The following is a 23,743-nucleotide window of genomic DNA, read 5'->3' as shown; positions in this document are numbered from 1 at the left end:
GTTTGTTTCGAAAATGCCTTGGATCAGCTAATAAAATGTCTTAAGAAATACAGAGCATGTTAGAGCACTGTTGCTGTAATGTCAATGACCGTGACACACACTCCTGACTGCTTCTCAGAAGCACTGGTTCACAGGTTACCAGATGAAGGTAAAAGGACCCACTAAAGAAGCATGACCAGACTATTTCCACAGGATGATTTTAAAAGGAAACTTTCCTGAGAGCCAAACTCATTATAAATACTTTTTAAATAAATTCCCATTACCACTCAGTCTCCCCTAAAATGAGAATACAATATAGTATACTACTTTATGTATAAGACTGTGTATTATATATGAAATCCTACTAGCCAATTCTGACAACTTTCAGAGAAAGTTAAAAGTAGTGGAATGGTCACTCTCTACTTTGACATGCATACACTGTAACCTGCTGTTTAGAGCCTAATGGAAACTGAACTATATTTTTCCATGGGGGCTCTGGGATGCAGACACCACTCTAGATATTTGTAGAGTTTGTACATTCAAGCAAGACATTTTTTACTTAGTTTCGATTATGATGTGGTTTTTATGTTTTTGTTTCTGTTTTTTGGTAATGGGGATTGAACTCCGGTCCTTGCACTTACTTACAAGGCAGGCAGCAGAAACTCTGAGCTAAATCCCCGGCCCCTTGATGTGGTTTTTAATATTTTTCCCCATCAAGTTTATTGTACATTTAAAGCAACCAATATAGTTACGTTTATCACTGGGATCTTGTGCCTTTACATGATACGTTTTGGTTCTTATTTTTTCCCCATACCTCTGCTCCCCTTCACCCCCTTCACCCAGTTTTTAACATTTTGACATAATGTTTTTCAACTTTTTACAGTTATGACTTCACTTTTCCGGGGTCTTTTCTTCTCGTTATATAGCAAAAGTTATTGCTATAAGGATTAGTAAGGATTTACTGAGCAGAATTTCCATGGAAATAAACTTTGCCAAAATCTTCTCAAATGAAATTATCTCAAAAAGGTCAGGATTACAATTGGCCTATTATGAAAAAATAAAGCTTTCACAACATTTTTCTCTCTAAATGGAATTTTCATCATTTCTTCCCTGATTTGACGAGTTCATGGTAGGCCAAAACTAGATGTAAAAACAGAAGAAAACAATGACTTTTAGTTATTAACCTGTTATCCTCATCTCAGTAAACTGCATTGCAGCTGCCTTTGCTGCCCAAGACTCCAATTCTCTCCACAGGAACTCATGCACAACTTCTGGAAATCTGAAGGAAGAATAAGAAGATTTAAAAGATGATGATTATAATAATGAATTTAATAGCATGCTTGTTCTTCACCCACAGAAACTGCCTGCCATTAGGAAAGAAAATCTGAGACTTCATCATTCCAGTAGCATTTTCCTTTCTACATTTAAGAAAAAAAATTTCCTTTCTTTTAACATAGTGCAAATCTTTTTTGTTGTTGTTTTGTTTTGTTTTTTGAGACAGGGTCTCACTATTTAGTTGACCTGAAACTCACTATGTAGCCCAGGCTGGTCTCAAACTCACAGTGATCCTCCTGCCTCAGCCTCCCGAGAGCTGGGATTATAGGCGTGAGCCACCACGCCTGGCTGCAAATCTTCTGACAAAACACGGAGTTCATATTTGTAACAGTGATAGTGGAGGTCATTACAAAATGTAATGCCAGAGTTAAAACCCAATGCCTTGGAACTAGGACATGTGCCTTTGCAGCCCGTGCCACCCTTCTCCCTTAACGCGTCTTTTGGAGAAACATCAACCAAACTTCATAGTATGCTTTGCAGATGACCTTGCAGCAAATTCTTTTTTTTAGCAGTTATGTTCTGTGCTAAAATTAATTTCTGAAGAAGGAATCCAAAACCAACCAAAGTAAAATCTTAAGTCCTCACAGACTCTGGTAAGTAGCAAGGAAGAGTATTTTCTCAGAATTAATCCCTATCCAAAGAAATGCACACAAGAGCAAACAATGTAATCCAAATAGATTCATCAACCATCTGCAGGTGCCTTAGCTCTTAGTGGAAAAGCAGAAAATATTGCTACACTATCCAGAGGTGGTTCCAGTATATGTTATTTTTTAAAAATTGTCCTTTCTTCCAACAAATTATTTCCAAACCTCGCAAGAGAAGAACGCAAGCACTAAGGAATGACAGATAAAATGTGCCTTCCTTCACTACCACTTCATGTAAGAATTCGTGTGAGAACTCCCAGGTCGGAAAGGAAGTCCTTTGCCTTTATTTACCCCTGTCTTCTGTACATCAGCACAGTGGGACTCCAGGACACCCTGTGCACTTTAAGACATGAATCATCACAAGCAAGCAGGCCCACTTGGGTCCTCAGAAGACACAAAAGGTGCAAAAATAGCTTCTACAATTGAAGCAAGAACCAGTCAGCAACCAAATGAATGTGGGTGGTCAGATAAGATTCTGTTACTGGAAAGGGCAAATTATTAAGCAAATGCTAGATTTATTTTCTTTTTAAACACTGTTCTTCTTGCCTCAAATCAACCATTTGCTAGCACTCAAAATGACACCTGACAAACTCTATCCTTCTCAAAATTGAAAGTTCAAATGCCAAAGAATATGACTGATTACCATTGATGGAACAGTGGAGGTTTCCAAAAAGGGAGAGATAATGCACTATAAGATATGTAACTATATCTACATGCCTATATTTTACACACTAAGTATCTCTCTTAAAAAAAAAACAAACCTGAAGTGCTTTAAAAATGTGTCATAGTAATATGACCTAAGCTAAAGTAAAACATGGCTTGACTCCAAACAGAAGAATAAATCACTGAGCTATTTTATACTCTAAGGAAAATTCACTGAAGACATAAATGGCCAAGATTCCACAGACACAGCAATCTATAGAGAACAAAATCTTGCAGTACTCAGTGACTCCTTATGACTGGTAATCCCAGTTACTGCACTGAAAGGCAAGGAGAGGGAAAGCTTAATTTCCAGGAGGCCAGGACCAACAGGGAATCATTCCTACCACCTGCTCGGTGATCCTCCCCTCAAAAGCTGTGACAGGGGCAATGTGCTCAGTTCTGATCCCGCTTTTCCAGTCTTACTTTCTGGGACAGCGGTCACTGCAAATGGGAAATATGTCTCTTGCGACACGCACATATACATGTCTGAAATTTTAAGATGACAGAAGGTCCGCCTGCTCAACCAGTAAGAGGATTCAGAAATTGGCTCAGCAGACTCACAACTTACTATCTCTCTTTTCCTTATAGAAAGTTGCAGACAATTCTTGTGATGTTAAAACAAAAATCTAAGTGTTATGATATGAAGGTAGGACACTGATTTGAGCAATTTTCCCCAAATCATTTTCTTGCAAATTGGAATCATCAGTGGGCTTTGTGAAGGAGGTGATTGTCATTACTATTAAAATGAAAACATGGAAACACCAACTCAATTTTTTTTGGCATTAATTTTAAGCAAGGTTTTGTTTCAGTTTCTTCAAAATAGAAGAAAACTCTTTCTTCAAACAGCTCTCGGTAATGTGACAAAGCATGTTTATGTTCCCTAGAATTCAATGGTTCACATGGGAGACAATGTAATAAAAGGAAAGAGTGTCATTTCATTAACTTTACTTTTAGGTTATTAGATTCTTAAAAAAAAAATTACTAGCCAATGAAACCTTAATAGTTAATAAAACTAACAAGTTTTCAGAAATAGTGCTAACAAATCTTGTTCAAGATACTCAAGTTATTTAAAATGCATTTTCTAAATATGAGGTGAAAATTATCTTTACTAAGTGCTTTACTAAGTACAGGCTGATTTCTTTGTCCATCTTGAAGTTTACAGAGGAGATCCTTAAGATATATTTCTATCCTCCCTCTCTTGTTTGTAACACAGTTTTTACTCCAGTGGTTTCTCAGCCTTTCTACTCTTGGAAGAACATAAAATCCTTAGCATTAGATATTCATTACTATGGATGCTTATAAGTTATTATCACTAAGTAAAGCAAGGTTGGTCTAATAATAGGGAGGAGATGAAAAGATGCCTATTTTTAAACTATTCACTGTTATAAGGCCCCGAGTTCAATCCCCAGTACTGGAAAAAAATAAAAAAGGAAATAAAATAAAAACTACTAAAAACAACAAAAAAAATATACATGTGTGTTAATGAGTGTCACTTAAACCTCCTCAGCTGACTGTTTTATGACTCTTGCAGATATTTATTGAAGGTTTGCTATATGCCAGAAAAAAAGAGCTAAGTTTACAAAATACAAAAAGAAAAAAACAAGCACAATATATATGAGCTCAGAGCTTTAAGAGGGAGACGCATTAAAAGACAAGTACTTTAGGTGTTTTGACATCAATATAAACGTAATACAAAGGTGAACCCCATCCAGAGAATTAGGACTTTATAGAGGCAAGTCCACTGAGCCAAGTTTTTAAAGAGAATTATGTATGTTAATAGGCCAAAGCAGACAACTTTCAACATTAGCTTTAGCGATAAATACACCTGTCAGATGAAACAAAATACAAGACTCTGCCAGTCCATTTCTCTATGATCATACGTACTCTTCTAGTGTAATGGAATTTTGGGTTCATGGATGCTTAGGGAATTAAGTGCTCTGGTTAATACAACCTATGTTTAGGTAAAGAACATGAAGACAATTGTTTTTGTTTTAACATCTGCTAGTGATTATATTCTCAAAAGTACATTAGCCTTCCCCCTGAGTTAATTACAGTGAACTGAACATAATTTAATCTTTCCTTGGTGATTCAGGATCCTTCAGTGCCCTGTAGCCATCGGTCTAGATCCTGGCTGTGCTTCCCTGGTACTTACACATGTCGTATTTCCCAAGATCATGGTTATGACTTTGACATCAAACGAGTCATTTACCTGGCTATTTTGTTTTAGAAACAAATAAATAACTGTAAACTTCTGTCGCCATCTAATTTTTTAGCTTATTTTTAATTTTATAGGGAGTATCTGATACTGTGAACGCATTTCAAAATCACTAAGCTCATGAGTTCATCAGTAAACTAACAGATGAAAAGATGCAAACTAGAAAAGTCCAAAGTCTTGCTTAGGGACTCGCAACCCATCATGATGATTCTGGTCAATTGCTTAGGTCTTCAAAGTTTCAAGTCATTTATTTCCAACTATTCAAAATACTTCCTCTTATTGAAAGTCTATTAATCTGACTTTATAAAAAAAAAACAACAACAACAAATGAATGAGTAAAAGAATGAAACCTGAAAAACAAATGATTTTGACCTTCGAAAGAGCAAAGACATTTAAAATTCATACTTTAAGGTTAAACCAGTCAAGGAGACAGAAGATAACCATAGCTAAAAACAAATGCTTCTTTGAACTATTCATCACTGTTTCTAGGAAATAAAAATAAATTCAATGAAAATTTTACTTTTTTCAAAATGGGTAAATGTTACTGAAATTAAGTGTCAGCATATTCAATTTGTACAAATGGCACATTAATAAAGAACTATTTCTTAATTCACAGTCATTTCTGTTATTCACAGCTATTTTCTGTTATCAAGCATCTTATTATGCAAAACCTTTAAAGTAAATATTTTAAGTTCAGTCAGAGATCATCTTCCTAAAACAAGGGGAGCTCCTTTGTCTACAGTCACTGGGGGTAAGCTTCTTGTTTCCTAATTCCAAAGTTTCACCAAGGCCATGGATGCATGATAATCCCCTTCCCTCAAGTGTTTCCACAGAATGGTACAAGGTGAAGTTTAGTAAAAGGGTAGGGCCAAGCAGACGATGTTCTTTTATTTGTTTTGTTTATTGTTTTTGCTGATGTTGGGGTAAGAACCCAGGGTTTCATGGTATGTAAGGCAAATGCTGTACTACTGAGCTCCATCCCAGCCCTGTAGATGATGTTTTATATACTTAAAAATAATGTGTTTTCTCATTTGAGATACATCTTCTCTTTTTTTTTTCCTTTCCTAGCCTTTCAAATCCCTCTGTCCTATCTCTTAATGGTATTATGATAGGTATTAACAAGAAATCTTAAATATTTACTCTTTAGAAAAGTATCTGCATGAATAGGGGTATAGGCAAAGGGGATTTATTGGAGTACTACACTACAACGAGAGCTACAACAGAACAGAGGCAAAACTCCAATATATTATTTTCTCAAGTTTTATTTTTTGTAATGATTAAGTTTATTATTTGATTGCTCCTAGCATTTATAAAGTTATAATCTTTTCAATTTCCTTTTATCCTTAAGTATGCCAAAACTAGCATAAAGACTAATGTTAATTTTGGATTAAGTAAAGGAAGACAGTAAAGAAGACAAACTGTAAAGTATGCATTGTATCTATAAGTACTCATAAAACAGGTTGACCCTGCCTGAAGAAAATCCATTTCTTGGTGGAAGAGCAGCCAATAACAATGGAAACAAGGCCCAAAACAATAAAAGCATAGCTAAAAACTTGAATTTCATCTCATATTTCATGCTAATCAAGGTGATTAACTCTCAGCCACTGTCTCTGAGCTATTTAAGACATGTTACATTTATATGTCTTTTTTTTTTTGTGCTTTATTTAGAGTTAAGAAAGACTTATACTCTGTGAAAACTGATCAATACTGACTTCAGAAATGTTTCTGGGTTTAGAAATATAAACTATGAGTTCATATCTGGGATATAATTCTTTGTTTTATTAAATTAACCACATGTATCAACCACATATGAAACACATTAAGATCAAAGGCCATTTGAATATCCCAAAGGGCACAAGACAGAAGCCTGACCAATAAGAGCCCAGTAGCTAGCTGTCCGATGGATGAACGAACGTGAAATGAAGTGTCAATGAAACGGTGATTGGATGCACTGATGGATGTGTGTCCCAGACCTGCAAAAAAGCCCTTCTTGATTACTGACCAAAACAGTGCATTGTAAATCTTCAGACAGAAAGCGAGGAAGAGTTCTCCGTAAGTCCAGCTCCACATCCTACAACTGAGGAAAGCTCAGCCCAGGAAGACTGGGTGACAGACTTAATTAACTGGGTTTCCAGAAACCTCAAACCCAAAACAGCTTCAGCCTCAGAACTTCCGGCAATTTTCCAACTTCTTAACACAAAGAGAAATTTTTCTTGATAAATGCTGATAGGTATAGCAGTCAGATGAAGTTATATTATCAATTTAAATAAACAAAAATTATTTTTAAGTGAAATAATAAGCTTAAACATCCAGCTGCTCTACCTTTCACACACACAAAAATGACTGCATCAGGCTGAAATCCCCTGGCCCGAACTGTAAGCTATAAGATGCTAATTTAACTTGATCTCTCCAATTTCCCACTGTTTCCCTGCCTCCTTTTTGAATGGATTGGTCATTTTCATTGCTAAGGCCCTCCAAGGTTGATTCTGTGAATACTTAATGCAAAGTCTATGAATATGAAGATCACCAACACTCATGGTGAATAAAGGTGGTTCCTAGACTAGAACTTGAGAAATCTGAAGCAACACAGCCACAAACTTCAGCCTCTACCCTGAAGGTCACGACAGACAAGGCATGCTGACATAAATGGCCCATGGGATGTGACATGTCACTGCTTGGGGCTGCTCATGAATACTTCTGCTGCCTTTCAGATTCAGAGAGCATAGTATCTTTGAACTTAAAGCTAACTTTACAGACACTACATTCCAAGCCTTTTTAGTGTCCCACTTTGAATTGGCTGCTAGGAAGCTAAGATTTGTATTTTTGGCCTTTCTGTAGAAAATACTGTATCTAGGCTTGCTAAGCATGTGTTTTCATCATGAGCATCATTTATCCCTTCAGGTACTACTTCTACCTGTTTCCACTGTCTAAACTCATGCTAAATAACCTGCATACTCCTCTCAATAATGGGGACTATTATAAAAGGCATAATACAGGTAGCCAGAAACTTTGAAAGTTGAATCTATTTGTATTTTTCAATCATATTTGGACAGCACAATGGTAAAGCTAATTGGTTCCAGGTACATGAAAAGTAATGGAAATTCCCCGAATGCCTGTTTTTTTTTTTCCTTCAGCTCTCAACTGTATTGATTTAAAACGAAAAAGACTTTGTCAATGCAACAGAGAAGGTATATGCAACACAACTCAATAGAACACTAATTATTGTCCTCCTCTGAAAAACTGCATATAAATAATATGGAAATAATATGGTCAAATTATATTATCTTTGAGACATGGTCAAATTTCCAGCAACTGTCAAAGCTCAGTAGGAGACATGGTAAAATGTATCTGGCATATTCTTGGACACAGATAACTCACACTGGCAGCTCCTACGTACAAATCCTGTGCGGTGCACTGAGGGGTGGAATGAAGATTTTCTATTTGTTGAGCATCTATGTGGTTAAAAAAAATAAAATTTAGAGGCACGTAATTTTATAGGTTTTGATGAGAAAGCATTTCAAGTCTCAAATCAAGCTCTCCTGTTAAGGTATAAGCATCGCAGCCTAAGAGTTACTCAAATCTTCACGACAAAGAGCCTGAAAACCATTTTTTATATCATTTTGATTAATCAGTTACATGGGATTTAATTCGATTCTTTTCAAGTAAATCCAAATGCTAGAGAACATGTGTGGAATTCCTAATTTGGGTTTCAGTCCACACTGACTAATATCTCTTTTTCTTGCCCCTTTTTTCTTTATTGGTACATTTTAGGCGTACAATACAGTTCAGGTATACATCATTTTTTACCAATATCTAATATGGCATATCGGCTTAATTTCTGTATTTTAAACAACTATATAAATAATTTGAAAAGGATAATTTAAACAATACAACCAGAAAAGATTCACCCAGAAAAAATTAAAATAAAATTTAAATGCATTTGGTTTAGCTCTGAAGGTAAACAAAATTTGCAGGCCCACAAATTACTTCAATTCGCACAATTTCAGTAACCACCACTTTAACTGGTGTAATTTGGAATCTTTCTTTCGCTCATTCTTATCTACCACTGAAGGACAAAGAATGTGCTTGAAACAAATTTTTTAAGAATTCTTCAGAGGTGTAGCTCAGTGGTACAGCGCTTGCCCAACGTTCACGAGCCCTGGGTTGGATTTATAGCACCACACCAAAAAAATGTTTAAAAACAAAAATAAAGTTTCACTAGCAGAATTCCATTAAAAGCAAGCAAAAATAATGAAAAGTAAGCAAAACATAAGTAAAGAAAAATAGAGATGATTACAAAATTAAGTAGTTTATCATATCATTTAATTTCTATCAGCTTGTTCTAATTACAATAAGGGTCTCGGAACAAGGTGCCAGAAGTAACTTTGCTACAGGATCTGCTCCTTGATTTAAACAAAAGTGTAGATTATTTGAACAAGTAGACTATACTTTTTTAATAGAATATGAGCAGTTCAATAGAAAGTTTTAGTAATGCCTTATCTATTCAAATTTATCATGTAAGCTTTATATCTTTGTAATGCAAGAAGAATAATAAAAATGGAGGCTAGAAAGGTTAGGTAGTTGTCAACGCAATTTCCAAAGGCCACACCATCAGCTGCTAGCTCCTTGGCCTCCTGCTTCCCAGCACAAGACCTGATCCATGGACCACAGATGGACATTTATTTAATAACATCTGGGTAAAGCCTTCACTTTCTTTAAGCTTGAGTTTCCTAATATGCAAAATAGGAATAACAATCAAAGTGCTCACACTACTTTTACACTGCTTTACTGGAGAGCCAAAACTGAGATGACATGTAAAGTGGCCTATTAATTTTAAATACAAAAAAAAATAGTCAAAATAGTTTAAATCACCAGATATTGTTATTGCCATTGATACTAAAGAACAGAACAGTTTTGTTGCGTACTGAAGAAATCAAACTAGAAGATATGCAGAGACCAAACTAGAAGAAATGTAGAGATTAGTCCTAACATTTCCTGCTTCACAGAGCAACCGAAGTTTTAACAACACAGGGACCAGTCCAGTTCCTTTCAAGCAGTAGGCTAACTTGACTAAGTTATAGCTACTCAGGGTCAGCCAAAACCTTCTGTATACATCTATAGGCAAACTAGCATTATTAAATGTTAGTCACTTTAGCATCAACCCAACACATAAAAGTTCTCGGGAAATTTTCATTTTAATTTGTAAGGAATTAATTAAGCTTCATCTACACAAATTAATCCAAGTCAAATTAAAATATTTAGCTCTAAATTATTGCATAACCTTTCTCCACCATGGGACATCAAATAGTTGCAACCCATCAAAAGCAACACATCAGAAATATTTTCCTCAAGGACACAATTATTAATTAGAACATTAAGTTAACACGGGCACTGGTCATTTAGTGAACAGTTTCTCCCAATATCACTCAAAATATAAACAAAGACGCTTCTTGAAGTTTTCCCTTTAGGGACAATACATGCTTGGTGTGCCCAACAGTAAATGGCTACAAATCCTTTATTTTGCCATGCACACAACACTTTTATATCAAGGAAGAATCCTAGTAATAATTCTAATGTGGGCTTCTAGGGAATAGTGTCTGTCGAGCATAAATGAAAGTTTTCATTCTGAGAAGTCACAGGATATTCTCCCTCCCCTGCCAATCTGGGTGGTGAGAAGAGGAGCTCCACCTCGAGACCATAGCGTTAAGTGAAATGAATCAGACACACAAGCTTAAATACCACATAGCTTCTTCACAGGAGAAAACTGAATTATAAATAAAGAACAAAACAAAAGATATAAAATAGGAGTAGGAGTAGGGAAACAACTTTCTTTTTTGGGGGAGAACATCTTTCTGTAATGGGATGGGATCAAGAGATGGAGGGAAGGGAAGGAAGGAGGGAGAAGGGATGAAAAAGAACTGAGATGTGTTCTGCACGTGTGCCAACTCCACACGAGGAACGGAAACAGTGTGTACTGCAAGCACGTACTACTAATAAAACAATCTCCTTTTAGAATTATAGTAGGCATATGCACTACTGTAGTATGATTGCTTTAACTCTTTCCAGAATACACCTAGGAAAGGTATAGCTGGGTCAAATGGAATTCCTATTTTTAGTTTTTTGAGAAATATCTGCACAGATTTCCACATTGGTTATACCAATTTGCATTCCCATCAACAATAAAGAAGGGTTCCTTGTGCCCACATCTTCACCAGCATTTGTTGTTTTATTGTGTTCTTGATGATAGCTACTCTGACTGGAGTAAGATGGAGTCTCAGAATTGTTCTGAATTACATTTCTGTAATGGTTAATGATGTGGATGAATGGATAAAGATATATCTATATCTACATATCTATAGACATATATCCTCTATACAGATATCGATTTATATTATCTATCTATACAGGTTTAGATATAGATGAAGAATAGAATTTTATTTAGCCATAAAGTAGAATGGATTCAAGTCATTTAAAGCAAAATGGATGGATCTTGATGCCCTGATATTAAGTGAAAATAACTCAGACACAGAAGGTTAAGTACCACATGGCTTCTCTTATGTGAGAAATCCAAAACATAAATAAAGAGTGAAATAAAGGAGAGATGGTAGGGAACAAGGAGGCTGAGGTTTCGGATATGGGGAAGAGGATCAGAATAAGGAGCGGGGAGAGAGGGTAGGGAAGAGAAAAGGAGATCAAAATGGCCGAGATGTGACACACATACATTGTACATAAATGACCCAAAGTGAATGTAATTCCTATGCACTGCACACATATACCAATTTCTTAAACAAGTATCTCTTTTGTCATCACTAGGAGGGGACCAACCTGATGGAACATCTGTTATGAGGGGACAAGAGGGGAAAAGAACCAATTACAGGAAGCAGACCCTGGGGGCTGTGGGTAAGCCTCAGCTAGAAGTACACTGGCCTTGGACTGTTGACCGCCAGAAGCACACAATGCTTCTGTTTTTTAGATACTTTGGGTCAGGATTTTTGTCAGTTGCCATCAAAGTTATCAAGCAAATGATCTGGTTGAAAACCTTGGTTGACACAGATTGGGATATTTCTCCCCTCCTATGGTTCCTAGATGCCCAGGAAAAAGTCACAAAGCCCAGGCGCAGCAAGGCTATGCAGTTTGTCTCTTGGGCTGCAATTTTATACATAACTCACATTGTCAAGTGAAAAATCATGTTTTTCCTGACTTTCTAGGGTCAAGAATTAACCCCTGAAGGCAAGGTCATGGGGATGAAACATAAGACTCTGGAATCGAGAGGGTCTTAAACCTAGCAGTTTATGCACCAACTGTGAGATTTTGGTTAAATTACTGACCCTCTTGACATGTTTTCTCATCATAAAAATGGACATCATTATGGTTAGTTTGCATTAAATGAGATGCCACAAGTAAATCATTGAGGGTAATACCTAGCACTTATAAATGTCATAAAATATTGGCATTCTTCTTTACCTACAAGCCAAGTTAAATTTTCAGCATTAATACCTCTAAGACAGGCAAGTATCATATTTAGAAAAATAAGTATTTTGGGTTTTTTTTGCGCTAAGAATAGCAGGTGTATCTAATTAGCTGAAAATAGTTATTTGATTTCTCACATATATGAACACATGTGAAATGTGTGTCTACCTACAGATTTTGTCTCATGCAGAATAACAATGAAAATACTGAAAAGGCAAACTTTTTATCATAATTCATAAAGTAAAAAATTATAAAATAGAGTATCGACGTTACAAGGATTTCTGTCTTGGGTTTTTTCTAAATGACAGAATGACTAGCCATAAAACATGACTCATGTTTTGGCTTGTCAGCAAGAAATCATCATTCTGGTTGCAAATGTAACCCAGGGGAATCAAAGCTCATCAATTGCTGGGACAGCCGTTCCTCTCAAAGGGCTGGAGCATGACAAGAGAGAGGGAGAGCAGGAGACATCATCCTGCCTTGGGAGAACCGAATATCACAACTGCCACTCATTGTTTCCTTTGGTCCTCAGGAAGAAAGACTAAAATCCCGAGAGTTTCTCGTCAGCAGTGGGCAGTTTCAAAATCAATAAATTATTTGAAAAATTGACACGTGCGGAAAACAAATTTTCCCCAAAACATTCAGTGTTTCAAATAAAACGGTTCAGTCAATGAATGCCACATGAAACTGTGATTAAAGTTCAAGGTAGTAGAACAGCAAACGGGTGACGTAAGAAAGCAGGGAAGCCACTGGGCTGAGATCCAGCTAGTGAGCAGAAACAGTCACTGCCCTTGAGCCAGGAACGCGACTTCAGCACCACAGCCACGACAGACACCCAGCACCATTGATTAGCATGCCTTTCACTTTGTCCACAGTTGCCTAACAATCCACATATACATATCGTTTAACTCCAAGGAACAATAAATTTCTTCAAATCGAGGTCAAATTGCTAAAGGCTCTTTATCCCCTGTATGTTGAAAGCCTTGTTTTTGCCCAAGAACTTTCCCATAAATTAGATTAAGCAGCAAATTATTTTCTCTTACTTCAGACTTAGTGTCTGGGTTGCAGCACAGCTGGGTGGCAGCAAAAAAACAAAACACACTGGGAATGTCCGCATTTGGCTGATGTGAAAATGCTATCTGAACTGCTCACAAATATCTGAGGAATTAAATCTAAGAAGGCAGCATCACCAACATTAAGCTGCTGAAGGGGGTCTCTATTACTGCAATTTTTAGATACCTATCAACATTCAATTAACATCCATGATCTGGTATTACTCATTATTAACACTTATTAAACACCTCTGCCTTTACTCTGAAAAGTACAGAATTCAGGATTAATAAGGTGGGATTCTAACTGGAAGACTCATCTTCACTTAAGCAAACCTGTGAAACATTCCTTCACAGCTAAAGTTTCTAAGTATCTAGAGTCCATTTTTATATATGCCCAATATGCTCAAAAACAACCAGAAAAGGCACAGAGGAGCACAATGAGGGACTCTGCATATGAAAATTTACAACAGAACACATTTTCTACTTAACAGTGATAAGTATTTATTGGATGAGAAAGATTTTAATTTGCTGAGAGACCTTAGAAATGGCTTCCTTTTAATATTCTGAGGAATGGTAAGCAAAATAAAGAGGAATTGGAAAGTTCAGGAGGAGGAATCCCCCCAAATGAATGGAATATATTTCTGTCTTTTATGTCTTGTATCAATCTTGATGACCTCTCTAAGCCTCGCGTGCTGATGGGCCACTTGAGGGGCTTTTCCACTTTTCCAAGGTGGCTGGATCTAGGGGGGTGTCAGGGTTTGGGTCTAGATGTCCCCACAAAGCCTCATCCTGTCATAGGGGGCTGAATCTAGAGTGTGCGATGCTAGGATTAAGGGTGTGATTACTAAACCAGTACACGTGAGGGATTGGTTTGGCACCGCCCTAATCCCTGTAGTCTGCATAAGATAAAAAGGACAGAAAGACACTGCTAAACTCTCTGTTGCCTTTGCTGTTTTCTACCACCATGAACTGTTGCCCCTCTGCTACCCTGCCTTGGAGCCAGCTGACTATGGACTGAAACCTCTACAAACAAGTGAGCTACATAAACCCTTCCCCTTTAACTTGGGGTCAGGTACTCTGTCTCTGTAACAAGAAAAACAAGACATTGTTCATGGAAATAATTCTAGGGACAAATCCTATTTTCTAAAACTGTAATTATCCTTCTTCTTCGGGATTGTTTCTCTCTGGGATAATCTAAATGGCCCAAGAGAGATGGATTTTATACCAGACAACAGCATAGGAAGGATCACGACTTTATCTTTTTGTTGCTTCTTGAGGTTAATCAATAAATTATGGCATTTCTTCACAAAGATGAGTAACTAGCAATGATTACATGGAAACCTCTGCAGATTGAATAGAGCGAATCTTTCAGGAGTCACCTGCACTCCTGGCAGCAGCTCTGCCCTCAGAGTCTGCCCGGGGACACAGCGGGGTCCCCAAGCCATGACTTGCATTCCCCTTCCACTCCGCTCTGCTTGCGCAGATCAGATGAGAGAGGATTCTCCCTAGGATCTCAGGAAGTCTGAGGTCATCGGTGGCCACATCCAAAACAGTGGTCACACGGTAGCTAACACAGACCCAGCTGTAGCTAAAAAGTATTAGGATGACACAGGTACAAAAGAAAAGAAAAACAAACACTGTTACAGTTTACAACTAAAACACCCTCCCAGGCTTCCTGTACTCATAGGTGGAGTTTTTGAAAGGTGACTGGATTATAGGGTGGAACAGCTGGCTTGCTGCGCGTGTGCCCCAGAAGGGTTTATCTTCCTCCCCAGTTCCTCCTTTGACGCTCTTTGCTTCCTGGCCACCAGGATGTGAGCAGCTATTTCTCGGTCACGCCCCTCTGCCGTGCCATCCTGCCTTGGTGTACCGGACGAAGGACTGAAACCTCCACAATCTATGAGACGCAAGAAACTTCCTTTAGTGCGGGCGTCCACCATCGTGTTTCAATAATGAGGAAAGTAAGTCACCCACTAAGGTACCAGCACACTTAGAAAACTTTATTCCAGTGAATTCTCACGTAAGAAGGTTAGGCAAGGCCAACCATCACAGACAGTAAAAGCCAAGGACCAGATTCTAAGCAAATTCTGTTTTTCTAGATCCCAGATGCTTCTACTGACCCATAGCACCTCTTGGCCAGTACCCCAGTTCGGCTGTCCTGGTTGCATACTTAGATAAACCACACAAAACTTAGTGGGTCTTGGTTTCCTTGTGAACAAAATGGACACAATAACTCCTGCCTTGCTACCTTCCTGCGTCAGTGTAAGAACTCAGCAGCTCTGCCAGTTGTGTACCACATAATGGTGCGCGGGCAGTGGCGGGCCACACGTGTGACAGTGCTCTTAAGACCGCATTGCTCAGTGGCATCACAGTGTTTTAGTCTGTATAAGAACAGACCACAGACTCAGAGCCACAAAACTGTCTGGCTACACACTCCTTGGAATGTTTCCCCACGCGGCTGGACACATGGCTGGAGATGAACACAACACTGAAATGAATGGAAATCATTAGATGATTGAAAGAAGTGAATGTTGACTCCCTGGCCCTCCTCACAGTGTTATCAATGTCCCATCACAGTACCTCTGTATGACAACAGAAATTCAAACTGACATGGCTCTGGTTCATCCCTATTTGTTCACTAATTCTAAGTGCATCCCCCTTCCTAAAGATTTGCCCGCATCCCCTTCTGCGATGTCGCAGGACAGAGGTCTGAAATGGTCTTATCACACTGTGCCACACTTGCGTCCCAGGCTGGAATGGAGGCACAGAGTCTATCCGCATTTGTCAACATTCTACACAATGCTCTAACAAAGTCAAAAAGCACAGTGGCTCCTCACAATAGCAGTTTAAACTGTGCGCATTGAGAAGAGGTGGGGAGTAGGCAGGTTCACCCAGGAGGGAGTGATTCACAACTTTAGACTTCAGCCTTCCCCATCTGCAGCAAGGATTCCAAGCAGCACCCAGGCCATGAACTACGGAGGAGGAATCAGGGAGGATCATTTGGGGAGGATTTTAGGAATGAGGCCTTCCACTCACTAGAACTTGGCCATGTGGCGCCTCTGAATATAGAACCGCTAGAAACTGCCGTCTGACTGTGAGATCAGGAAGGACAGGACAGGGCTTCAGCAGCCAGCCTCAGGCTAGAAACTAAAAGATGCTTCCTGGTGTAGGGATGGACTGATTGAATACGCCTAAGACTTGGCCATGGAGGAAGAAGGGAAAAATAAAAGTACCACATGCAAAGCATGTTTGGAGCTCTAACTCAATTTCACAGATCAGTGCTTGTAGTCTTTTTCCTAAAATTCTTCAACCTTGTTTTAAGGATGAAAAATGAAATTGCCAAAAGAAACAAGAAAAGCACCATAAGCCCACAGTTTCAAAAGCATCAGCCCCCAATAAGAGAGTATCACAGAGGGAGGAGAAACATGACAGAGACAGGATTTAGTAGCAGTATATGGTGGAGAGGTAGAGAATGGGACAGTGTATTCACTGGGCCATTTTCTTTAGAATTTTACCTTTTCATAATACTAAAAGGTGAATACCCATCATGTATCTGCAGCCAAGCTCGACTTTATAAGGTACAAACTCAGATTCTGATGCTCAGAAACCCTGAGTTTAAAGACTGATTAAGTGTGGGGTAAAAATGGCAGTTGAAATTTTCGTTTTATGAAAAGACACTAAGTTCACCAAGAACGGATGCACAATCTTTTGAAGGCAGCACAGAAATCACTGTCATATGTAAAGTTCCTTTTGTATGCCTGTGTCAGCCCCAACGGAGAACGGGGTGTCCGTGCCTGCATCTCGTCATCACCTGGAAGCCACAGGTGGCAAAATGTCATCTTCCTGCTCTTCCCTGAGGATCTCCTTCCTCCAGTGGAATTTGCTTCCCCACACAAGCTCTCAAAGCAGGTTTCTTTCTGCTATTTTTCTGAATATATTTTAAAAGAGAAATGACATATGTTTTGCAGATGCTGGTGAAATAATTACAGTTGCACAGGCAAAGCATATAATTAGTTGAAGAAGAGGGTAAAAAAAGACTTCACCTACACTGCGTGGGCACAGAGACTTAGGGTTAACCGTGAAGATACTGCTATGTTTTTCAGAGCTACAAACAGCACTGAGGCAAAACACGCATGCGCACAAACACACACGCGCACACACACACACACACACGCACACACACACACAAACCTGGAACACCAAGAGAAGACATCCTGCCTAAACTCAAGTGAGCACAGATGCTTACACTGCCAGCGTCAGTGGTTACCATCATTCCACAGAAACACAGCAAAACATGAGGACAGAGCAAAACTAGGAAGATCAATTCAGTGACTCTGCTTTCCCCACGTTCAAGGGCTGAGAGTCACTGAGAGGAGACCTTTCTTCTTTGGCACATGCTGTATGGGAACAGGGCCCTCTTCAAACACGTCCGGTTCCTAAAAGGTAGGGGAATGGAGGAGTAGGAAGAAAGAAACCAAATTTTCTCATGTTCATCTAAACCTGTTGAATTCACAAGTCTCTATTTTTACACTGGAGGAGCCCTTATGTGTGAATATCAAAAGCTACTTTTACCTATATTCACAGCTTCCTTTAATTATTTTTACAAACTTTGCAGGAAGGTTTACAATGTCACAGTAGAGCAAACTCTGGTTCAAACTGTAATTACATATAAAAGCACAAGGCCAGTTTATTTTTATCCAACATGTGTAAATTTTTATTGGAAGAATTTGCTCACAGCTTCAACAATCATGCCTTAGTGGTGAAGAACTCAAAGGACATGTGAATAATTATAGATGGATGTTAAACATAAGTGTGGCCTGGCCAGCTCCAATCAATTTTAGAAAAAAATTACACTAGTACAAAAGCACATGGATAGTTCCACAGAGGCAAGGGTTTGGAAACTATGTACAATAAATTCATGCTCTGATACCAAGATAAATTTCAGGACGTCAAGGTTCTAATCCCTTCATGGGCCAGGCAGGAAGCTAATGAAGAAATGCGAAGTGGCTGGGTAGAGAGAGGGTACAGTCTAAGAGCCTACTAAAGGATGAACAACTCACCCTAAGGTGAACTCAGAGAAAAGTTCGAAACTGTACTGACCACCATAGACATGAGGAGGTCCCAAGTGACCCTCGCCTGGGGAAACAAATGGACAGCATATTTTCCCCTTCTGACCTTCGCTTAAGATATCAAGCAAAGGGCCAGGGATTTAGCTGAGTGGTTCTGCCGCCTGCCTCACAAGTATGAGGACCCAATCCCCGGTACCAAAAACAAACAAAAAACAAAACAAAACAAAAAAAAACCAAGATATCAAGCCAAGTAGTAAGAAGTTGAACACTATTCCACCAAGCTATCTGAAATGCGGACTCCACAGTCCTAACAGGCTGTCTGGGGAGAGGGGCAAAGCTGACACCCTTTCAAGAAAATAGGGCAGCCTAATAAGGACGTCTGCCCGAGTACACGGCTACTCCGCTTCCACTTGGAGAAATCCCCTCAGGAAAGTGCTGGATCATTACGCAGGACACATTCTGAAGAGATGACTGAGAGAACATCCACCCTTTAAATGGAACTCCACAGAGGGTGGCCACCCCGTCCAAACATAAATAAATAAACAAACCAACCCCAAAACAGTAGTCAGCGAAACACCTCAACACTGCACGAATGCAATGTCCATGTGCACAATGTATCTCCACTTCAACGTGGGGAATATGCAGAATGTGCAACAGGCTGCTGAGAGAGCAGACAGGCAATAAAGCACAGGAAGATTCAGATGGGCTGGCCAGGCCAGCAGGTGTCCTTAGAGAGCCTAAAGCCAAGAGTGCAGGATGTGTGACCCTGGGCGGCTTCTCCTAGCCAGCCCCCCTTGCAGAGGGGAAAGCCTGTGCTTCACACAGCAGGAACATTTCCTTCCTACGGAGCCTCTGGGCTGCTTACCACCCCCGGACATTCCACGCAGCCTGCGAAGGCATAATGCTAAGAAGCCAGATCTCCCTCCACAGCCACAGGAACCTTTACCCAGAGCTTGCTCTTCCTCCTGGGGGAGGAGAGGAGCAGACAGGCAAGGAGACCCTGTCTTCCTTTGCTCTTCTGCAAGGCTTGCCAAGTAGGGCAGAGTTTTACAGGAAGAGATCTTCCACTGCTCAAGAGGAGGAGCGTATGGAGAGCGCAGCTGGGACTTTCCTTGGCAGTCCAGAATTTAAGGTCACTTTTTTCCCAAATCCTTCCAATATGGAAATCAAATCTACTAGGTCCTTTCTGAAAGAAATCTGTACTTACAGAATATTTACTATTTCAAGGCACTGTGCCAGGCTCTTTTAAAGGTGGTTTAAAAGGTGCTCTTGGGAAAGCGCTCTCAAAGATAGAAGAAATGCTTGACCTTGGAATTTATTCCCACAGAAGGGAGTCATAAAAAAATAAGTAACTCTTTCCGGACATATACCATGTGACCATCCCATGTTTTGCTTTTTGCAAACATTGTCTCATTTAATCATCACAAGCTCTAGGTAGTAAAGGATATCCCTTCCATTTCTTAGGTAAGGTGCGTAGTAGTAGTCAAGTAACTTTCCAATGTCCCACAGATTCTAAGGAGCTGGTACATCCCACCACAGTTTTGTAACTCTTACTCTGTGACAAGCATGGTAAGAATAATTTAGATGAGGAAAATACATAATTCTGGTTGGAATAACTAAGCAAGGCTAAACAGAAGACAGTGGTATAAGAAACAGACCTTGAAGGATGGAGTCTGTGGAATTTTAAAAAGGAAAGATTCAAGGGAAAGGGAACCCAGAGAGATAGAACAATGCACCAATAGCCTAGAGCTGTCAAAGACTGTACACAGGCAGTCAAGCTGGCTAGTACTTGATATATTTTTATAGAGGACCTCAGAACCGCAAGACTGGAAAGGTCAGCTGAGGCCAAGTTTTCCTTCACATTTAATTTAATCAAATATGAACCTCAGTTTGCATGGCCTGAGTACACTCCAATTTAATTTGCATTGACGCCAATCACTGTATCCAGACCAAGATGCCTCAAAGGCAGAGCCCATCTGAGGGCTGGACTGAAGGGGATATGCTGTCGTGCAAAGGCAGGCAATGGATCAAACTATAGCTGGACACAGTCATGGGAAAGTCCCTGCACACTGAAAATATGTGAACGAATTTTACTTTGTTCCATACAAACACTGCTATAAGGAAAATGACATTTCGTACCCATGGTTGGATGCTCATGCTCTAATAAAAACCCCAAACACTGTCATTTGTACTTGCTAAAGTACACCTTCTGTGAACACATAAAATACAAAGGATGGTATCACAGGCATAATTTTAATGAAATGAAACTATCCCAGGATTCGCAACCTTTGCCAAAGCTGGGAGAGACTGTAGGTCCAGAGGCCAAAGTGTCTCCTGGGAGAGAAGTTATTCCCAAGGCCAACAAGCTTGCTGGCTGGAGGAAAGCATCCATGAAGAACATGGTCACTGACCAGTGGCCCAAAACCCACAAGGTCAAGTCTTAGGCAAACTGAAGAGACTAATCAAGGCCAGGCTTTCCCCTCACCCATGTGAAGTTTCTAAAGCTGTATCATGGATCTTGTTATTTTTCTGCTCAAAAACTTTCAGTGACTCCTCCATCTTTTACCAAGTTCCAAAACTCAAATCTATTATTTAGCATTTTCCAGAGCTCTTTACTGTTCATCCAGCACAATCTTTCAGTACACTTACTCCAATATCCTCAGCTGTAGAAAGATGGATGAGTCATTATTCTTAAGCCTACCAACCTTTCCACACCTTAGGCCTTTGGCTCAGGCTATGAGCTTCCTTATCACCGCCCTTGTGGTCTATTAAACCCTACCTAAACATAAGAGTCAGTTTCTGGGCCAACTTTTCATGAAACCTGGTACATAAAAAACATGAAGAATGGATGGATGGATGGATGGATGGATAAGTGGATGGTGGGGTGGATGGGTTGGTGGGTGGATGGATGGATGAGTGGGTGGGTGGGTAGATGGATGGATGGATAGGTGGATACATGGGTGAGTGGATTTCATGAGTCTCTCCACTGGCAGTGATTATTCTCTTGCAAATATGCCATCTAAGCTTCTTTTTTATTATGAAACTCTCTGCATGTTCTTTTATAAATATCTGCAGGCAACTCTTCTCTCTCTTATTTTTTCATGTTTTTGGTACCGGGGATCGAACTCAGGACTTTGTGCTTGTGAGGCAGGCGGTGGCACCACTGAACTAAATCCCAAGCTCTTTTCTCTCTTATTAAGTGGAAGGCTGAACTATATTTGGCTCTGTAGCTCACACACAAATCTTAGTCCAAGATCTTTCATAGAGTATGTGCTTAAGATATATCTTTTTAAAAGAGTAATATGATAAACTTGGCAGAAGATGGCAAATATACACAACAGTTTAATGCATTTAATGAACAAATGCTAGGTATGGACAGCTGGTACTCGGGCCAGGGCTAGGTCCAGACAAAGGTTTGGTCTCTAGTTTGAAGTTGACTTTTGCCAGACAGTCAAGATCATCACTTCCTACTCCTCCTTCAGGACTCGACCCTGGTGCCATTTCTTCCTCGAAGCCTCTGAGAACAATGCCTCCTCTTGCTAGGCACTGTGTGCACACCCTTCAGAGACAAGGCTGAGTGCAGGCCCATGTGACTGTCACTCCGCCTGTCTCCTCAGGAGGCACAAAGGAGTCGGCTTCGCTCATCTTTCATTAACCTCATCATCCTTAGAACTCTACCTGGAATGCACTTGTCTGCCAATAAAGGTTCCTTATTACCTATTTTATTGTAGAGGTAATTACCCATCATTCTGATTTTTTTAAATCTACTAAGTACAATCATCATTATTGCCAAACCCAGGACATATCATGAATATCTTAGGGAAGAGACTTTAGCCCGGACTTTACAGTCAGGCTACTTCAGTTTAGATCATCAGCTCCACTTCTTCCTAGGGCTGTGATCTTAATAAACCTCTTGCCCTCTCCGGCTGATTTCCTCACACCTCCCATGGGGATAGCAGCACTTACCCTGCAGTGTGCTGTGAGGACTGGAGGTTATGTAAGCAGCCTCCTAACAGAGTTTCTGGCATTTGGTCACTGCTGTATAATGATGCCGTTGATAATGGCTACACTAAGAGAATTGGTAAAAGTAAATGTTGAGATTTTTTTCAATTAATATATGCAGCTATTTTAATTTTAATGTTGTTTAAAAAAATCAAACTGAAAACTTTATTTTAGTAACATCATACAGACATAGACCACAAGTTGAGGGCTACAAATTACTGACATGTTTCCAGCAAGAATCTTGATTCCCAAAATGTATAATAGATAATGTGAAACAGGAAGAAAAGGTCTAAATGGAAAGAGGAAGTAGGAGGAGTAAGGGAAAGTAAAGAAGGGAAAGGAAAAAATATGAGAAAAGGAAAAAACAGAAACGAAGTCTAAGTAAATAAGGAGAGGTAGAGGGTGTTGAGGAAGGGAGGACAGGGGAATGAGGAAAAAGTAAGAGCCAAGAAATATCATGTAAAGGTACAAATTCCCAATGATGAATGTTAACATATTGTATACCTAAACTATACCAATAAACTTAAGGTAAAAAAAAGTAATCTTGATTCCATTGATAATGAAAATACAGTGGACTTTGAACTTACGAACTCAATCGGTTCTCAAGGGCTGATTGTAACAGTCAGTACAGCTGAGATCTGCATATTTACCTGGGTACATGCTAGTAAACAAGAGGCAGATGAATCTTCCATTAACCTAATTAACCCAAGTTGTTCTTATGTCAATCCGGTTGTAACTTGAGGGTTCACTGTATAAAGAAACATACAGAGGACATATTGAATTGATTAAAAAAATGCAAGCTATAGCCCGAGAGGTAAGGTTATACAGTTTGTCTTCAATCTGATTTCCTTTCCATGGAGTTCTGAGGAGAATTAAAAATAATCAGTGATAAGAGGAAATAGGATGTTTTCTCAGTATTAAATATTTAAAGTAGGTAGATAAGAGCAGTGCCTCTCGGGAATTCTGCCTCAGTCTCTGTGCCTTCTAGTCAGTGTAAGTGGTACATATGTGTGTCATACTGAGAAAAGTCCATGTGGAAAAAGTGTTTCTGACACAGTCTCCAGAGAAGAATCTAGTGCCTAGCTTCCTGTGTAAACAAATGTCATCACATTCAAAGAACAGTACATTAGGAAATTATCTGGAAGATGTCTGTTTCCATGAAGGGTGTGGGAGGGAGGGAGGAAGGGGCAAAGAGAGAGGGAGGGAGGGAGGAGGAGGGAGAGAGGGAGGGAGTCTTTGATTCCTGGAGGAGGGCAGGTTCAATGCATGGCTCAC

General features: G+C 39.4%; 1 protein-coding gene across 3 annotated transcripts in view; it reads right to left on the bottom strand.

Moving 5' to 3' along the window:
* Positions 1-23,743, bottom strand: part of Hivep2 (HIVEP zinc finger 2) — an 87,233-nt gene that overhangs the window by 29,136 nt on the left and 34,354 nt on the right. For all 3 annotated transcript variants that reach the window (XM_033763254.1, XM_010626607.2, XM_033763255.1), the window contains one exon: positions 1,164-1,258. The gene's annotated coding sequence lies outside the window, so the exon portion shown is untranslated. The remainder of the gene's footprint in view (positions 1-1,163; positions 1,259-23,743) is intronic.

This window comes from Fukomys damarensis, unplaced genomic scaffold (assembly GCF_012274545.1).
Source record: "Fukomys damarensis isolate Sample0158 unplaced genomic scaffold, DMR_v1.0_HiC HiC_scaffold_14, whole genome shotgun sequence".
Taxonomy (NCBI): Eukaryota; Metazoa; Chordata; class Mammalia; order Rodentia; family Bathyergidae; genus Fukomys; species Fukomys damarensis.
This window is presented reverse-complemented; position numbering and strand designations above follow the sequence as displayed.